Below are 5,304 nucleotides of genomic sequence, written 5' to 3' on the forward strand. Positions count from 1 at the left end.
TCCAAGAGAGATGGTCTTTATTTGGCTCTGAATATATTCTTAATTCTTGTGGCAATGAGTTCCATAATTGATAGGAACCTCTATTTACTCGTACTTTATTAATAATTCTTCAAGCCCTAGAACACACTCCTTCAAAGTCTGTAGTACTCTTTCACAGGCTATAATTCTTGAAAGAACTTCTGAGTAGAAAATGTCAGTCAATTAACAGGCAAACTCAAAAATGATAAAATGTGACTATTTTATTTCAGTAGAACGAGAGATTTTTTTTCTTCAGATGAGTTAAGAAGTATTCTTACCACAAGCATCTTTCTACTCTAGTCCCAGTCACATTTTACTTTTAACACAGCATATCCATAAAATAATGACATCTTCTTTGGTGTCTGCTCGTTGAGTTCTTGTGAAGCTAAGATGGCTGCCATCCTTCAGTTATCACAGTACTGTACCTTTAGAATAGACAGCATCAGCACTGTGATAACTGAGCCAGGGCAGCCTGTCAGTCATTATGTCTGTTAGTATCCTTAGAGAATAGTGCTTAATTTACTGTGTGCTTACATAGTGTTTCTGCTAGTGCACGTTTCAAAAATAAAGATCACAAAATACTGACTTCCAGCTCTTCAATGACACAATTGAGGGATTTAAGGCACATTTAATAAATTACAAGTGGAAAGCATTCTGAAATTTTAGTTAATTTATCCACGGTTTGAACATTACCTGGTTAAGTTGTATCATTACAGTTATATTCAATGCAGCTTTAAAGTATTTTTCAGAGCTGTACAATCTTTGATCAATAATAGTCTTAAAAATCCAAATCTATTGATCCTGTATTTAACAAAGGGATAAGTAATTTACTCATTCTATGGGACAATCATTGATGGAATGTGAGGGTATTTTCCCCTCACATTGGTTGTTTTGGTTGCACTCAGCATTTGGAGTGCTGTTCCCGTATATAAACTACTGGGCCAAATCCTCAATTAGTATAATTTAATGTAGTTCCACGTAAGACAATGAAGCTGCACAAATTTACACTGGTGGAAGATCTGGGTCTGTTATCTAATAGTTTTGTTAACTATGTTGATATAATCCCTTTTAAGGTTCAAAGTATTATCTTCCACACTGAAAGTGCTAGTATCTTGAGAAAAAATAAGACAAGTTTTTTGCCTTGTGGGATTCACAGTATCATCTCAGGCTTCCATTTTGCAAACACTGCTAAAAATCAAGGATTACACTGCAAATAATGACAGAAGTTTATCAAAATATTTTCTTGGGATTATGTTTGAGGTACTTGTGAAAGAGAGGGCACTTTCTCTTTGGATAAAGGCATGTAATCTAGTAAATCAATTCTGTAGTGATAGCATACTAATATAAATGTTTTCACCATTAAAAAAAAGAATAAATGTTACATAGATGTTCCATTTAAGTATTTAATGGTGTCAATTGTGTAATTAGTACTTAAAATACAGTAAGGACTTTGTGGATGGCTTAAATTGGTGCAGTTAGTATTTAAATAAGCCAGAGCAAGAACTTTATGGATAACAACAAACTAAACTGACATACCATATTTCCTTAAGTTAAATAAAATGCTTTTAAAATTCAGAAATGCTTAACATTCAGTTGGGCACAAGTACAGTACTACCAAAATGGTCTCTTACATATTTTTAACACCAGAGGGCAATAAAGAGACAAATGTGAAACAAAGCTTCCTGGACAAAAATATTTGTGCATTTTAAAAACAAATTACAAACATGTGTTACATAAACAAGGACCAGTCAATATGTTATACATCACTGTTCTAGAATGCAAATATTAACAGGCAAATGCGTGCAAAATGTTAGGATATTTGCCATCAACTGCAAATCTATAAGCATCCTTAGAATAATCTGACATTTTCTGAAAAAGTAACCCTGAAGTAACCTCGGAAAACACATTTATTAAGGATTTGTGTTTAAAAAAAAGTTTCCTAAAATGTAAAAATAAAACAGTATAAAGGTACAAAAATGTCAGTAGAGCATTCTATTAACATTACAAAGGCTGGACACTTAAGTGATATTTACTCTGCCTTTTCACCTTTTAACACTCACCTGGTTTTCTAGAATAAAAAAGAAATATTTTATCCATGGTCAGATAAAATAGGTCCCAAACCTGAAAGCATACAGGAGTAGTTCCTCTAATCTTGCTGTGAAACACATAAATGTTATTCAAATGCATTATTCTGTGTATTTTTGTTTAGCTTCTCTCTAAAACACTGCAAATACTTCAATTTGATTTTAAATTTCATGTTCTATTTTTTTGCAGTCAAATTTTGCTTTTCAAAAAAAAAAATCTATTCATATTGTTTTTATTTTTGCTTGCTTTCCCATTTCTCCCTTCCACTATTTTATTCTTTTGGGGCTGGTAACTTACCATGTCTCTTGAGCATTTTGAGTTAAACACTCTTTTTTGATTAGTTTAAAAACTGAATTGGCTATTTGTAACTTTTCTTTCTTTTCTCCTAGCACACAATTAGGAATTATAGTTCTGATTTCTATAGGCCAACTCTTACACTAAATATGAAGGAGTGTGTCTTATCAAAGCTATGAAAATGAAAAAAATCCAACTTTATTAATAGTTTTCCTCAGTGTGTGTGATCCTAAGAGCAGAAAACAGCAATTATGGGGATATAATTGATTTTTAGGCTACTCAAGAAAGTTACTGGAATTTTAATATGGCAGGAGGTCCTGTCTACAGTGCCTAGATGTGAAAAGCTCTAGTTGGCTAAGACAATGAAAGCAATGCAATATTTTCTGTGGCTTTAAACTTCTCCTCTTTATTAGCTTTTAAAGACTTGCATCTTCATTTGAGACAATTACATTCAACAAGATGAGATTCTCCTATCAAGGGACCTCCAGTAATGGGTATTATAAAATCTTCTTTCTTTGTGTTCTGCTTGACTCCTCCCACCAATACTTACCCTTTTAGTTGTTTTGATTCCTCTCACATCTTAAACATCTATTAGTGGTTGAGTTAACAGTCTAATAGATGAATTCTAACTGCTGTTGTTGGTGCACCAAAGGTATGAATAATTAAATAAATAAATCTCTAAAATGTTATTAATCATTCATCAGCTACGGTCTGTGGGCAAGCATTCAGTCACTTTTCTGGAAACAAGAGCTCCCAGAGGCCCCTTTCTGAAAAAATACACAAAAATATTCAAACAAATATAACACCAGCCACCTGAGTGGCTCCCCCAGAATTCTTTTTCTCATTACCCCACCACCACCACCACCACCTTATTACAGAACGTCTCCTATGTAAGGGGAGCTCAGGATAGTGGTGGTGGGGAGGGGGAAGGGATGCTCTTTGTTTTCAGCTCATGCTGCACTGAAACCATCTGCTAAAAATGAAAGATGCTGGCATGGCAGGAACTAGGGCCTTGGCCCTTGTCATTTATTAGCCACCAGGGAGAAAATGCCCCTATGCTCTGTTAAAGTATAACTTACTAGGTCAGGAAACGAGTGGGTGATCTAGCCCTAGACTTGCCCTGTTTGTCCAGCTACACTTCCCCTGCCAGGTCCTCTTTGCAATAAATAAGTACTGGTGGCAGGAAAGTCAAAGCTAGAGGGAACTGTAGGTGTGGCCCCAAAACAGAGGGAAGTGGATGAGCAGGAGGACACTAAAGAATCCGCTGCTGGCAGAGACTAGAACTGTGCGAACCGATGCACCATCAAACAAGTGTTTGTGGCGAGTCTGGGAGTGGGGAGGGCTGCGCGGCCATGGCTTGGTACCCAGCCCCTAAGGGTGGCTGCTGCTGCGAAGCTCTGCCCGGGACCAGGGTGGGGGGCGGATAGGAAAAGGACAGGCGCACCTACCAGGCTGCTTGAGCGAGAGACTCCAGCCCCGTCTTGGCTCCTCCTCCCCGTTTGGGAAGCTCACCCCAGCCAGCCGTGGAGTCTCCTCCATCTTCCTCCTCCTCTTCCCAGGCTCCTCCCGCTGGATGCTTCATGTAAACAAGATCCAGGCTATATTTACAATCGCTGGACGGAAAGGAGCCAGTGCCAGGATCCTGAAGGAAAATAACAGTGCGCAACATGGAAACCCGCACGCACCCCCCCCCCCCAAAGGCCAGCGGCTGGGAGACCTACCGGCTCCAGCCCCGCTCCCCAGCCCCATGCAGAACAATCCGGCAAAGGCAGTCGGCCGGTGCCCCGTCCTCCGCACCGAAATCTGCCCCCGGGCTGCAGGGCTGTCAGCTTGCGAGGCGGAGCTGCTAACCACGCACCCAGCTGTGGGGCGCAGCGTGCGGACACCACCAAGCCTCGCTCCAGGCAGCTGCCCGCGCTCCAGGGAGGGCTCCGTAAAGTGAACGCAACCCCCTCCCCAACCCAAACTCCGCTTCCTTTCGGCCCCCACCCCTGCAGCTAGAAAACTCCTGCTGTTCCCCCAGCCCCAGCACCCCGGCTCCAAATAGGCCCCTCCCCCAAACATAAACAAACCACTGGCTTTCCTTCCCACCGCTGCCTAAAGGTAAATTAGGAGAGGGCAGCGCAGGACTCGTGATGCCAAAGATTGCAACGCCCTGTAATGCTTACACACACACACACCCCTCCCTGCTCTGCCCTCACCCACAGCCCGGGCACCCCTCTCCCCTGCCCGCTGCTCACCCTTCTCTGCGGCCCGGGGCTCCTTTCCCCCTCTTGTCTTTGTTCTTAGCGATCTTTGCATGAAGATTATCTAATGACGCAGCATAGACTCGCCACAACGTGACTGTCGCCATTTTTCTGTTTTTATTATATCTCTCTGCCATGTGATTAAAAAAAAAAAAACTTCCGGGTCTCATGACCAGAACAGAGCAAAACAAAAAGGGAGGCAAGAAAGACACAACTTCACACACACACGCACACGCAGGTGTCTGGTCTCTCCTTGGAGCCGGGAAGGCATCGCAGCTGTCAGCAATAGACTCCCAAGCAACCAGATAGCCCCGCTTCTAGCATTGTGGGATGACATGGTCTGGTAGGGAGGGTCACCCCCCACTCATATTCTGCCCCAGATTTATAATCGGGATGAGAAGCAGTTAAAATGAGACCACTCCTTGTTCTGCTTGATCGAATGCCTCCCATTTCCACGGAGCTTTCTGCTGCGCTATACCAACGTTGAGTTCTGGTCATGCTTCATAATAATAAAAAAGTTAGCCATGTACAAGCATTTTTAATCATTCTTAAAATGACTTGGCTGCTCCATATTGACAGCAAAGATTTGAACGAGTGAAACTGAAATCATACATACATACATACACACATACATTGGTTTGTTATAGTAGATTATTCATAA

At 41.2% G+C, this 5,304-nt stretch overlaps 1 long non-coding RNA gene across 1 annotated transcript; it reads right to left on the bottom strand.

The window, feature by feature from the left end:
- Positions 1 to 221: 221 nt before the first annotated feature.
- Positions 222 to 4,911, bottom strand: LOC142830559 (uncharacterized). The gene is made up of 2 exons (XR_012905903.1): positions 4,638 to 4,911; positions 222 to 4,039 (listed from the first exon to the last, which is right to left on the bottom strand). It is a non-coding gene; the product is annotated as an uncharacterized LOC142830559 (long non-coding RNA).
- Positions 4,912 to 5,304: the final 393 nt, after the last annotated feature.

This window comes from Pelodiscus sinensis, chromosome 9, assembly GCF_049634645.1.
Source record: "Pelodiscus sinensis isolate JC-2024 chromosome 9, ASM4963464v1, whole genome shotgun sequence".
Classification (NCBI taxonomy): Eukaryota; Metazoa; Chordata; order Testudines; family Trionychidae; genus Pelodiscus; species Pelodiscus sinensis.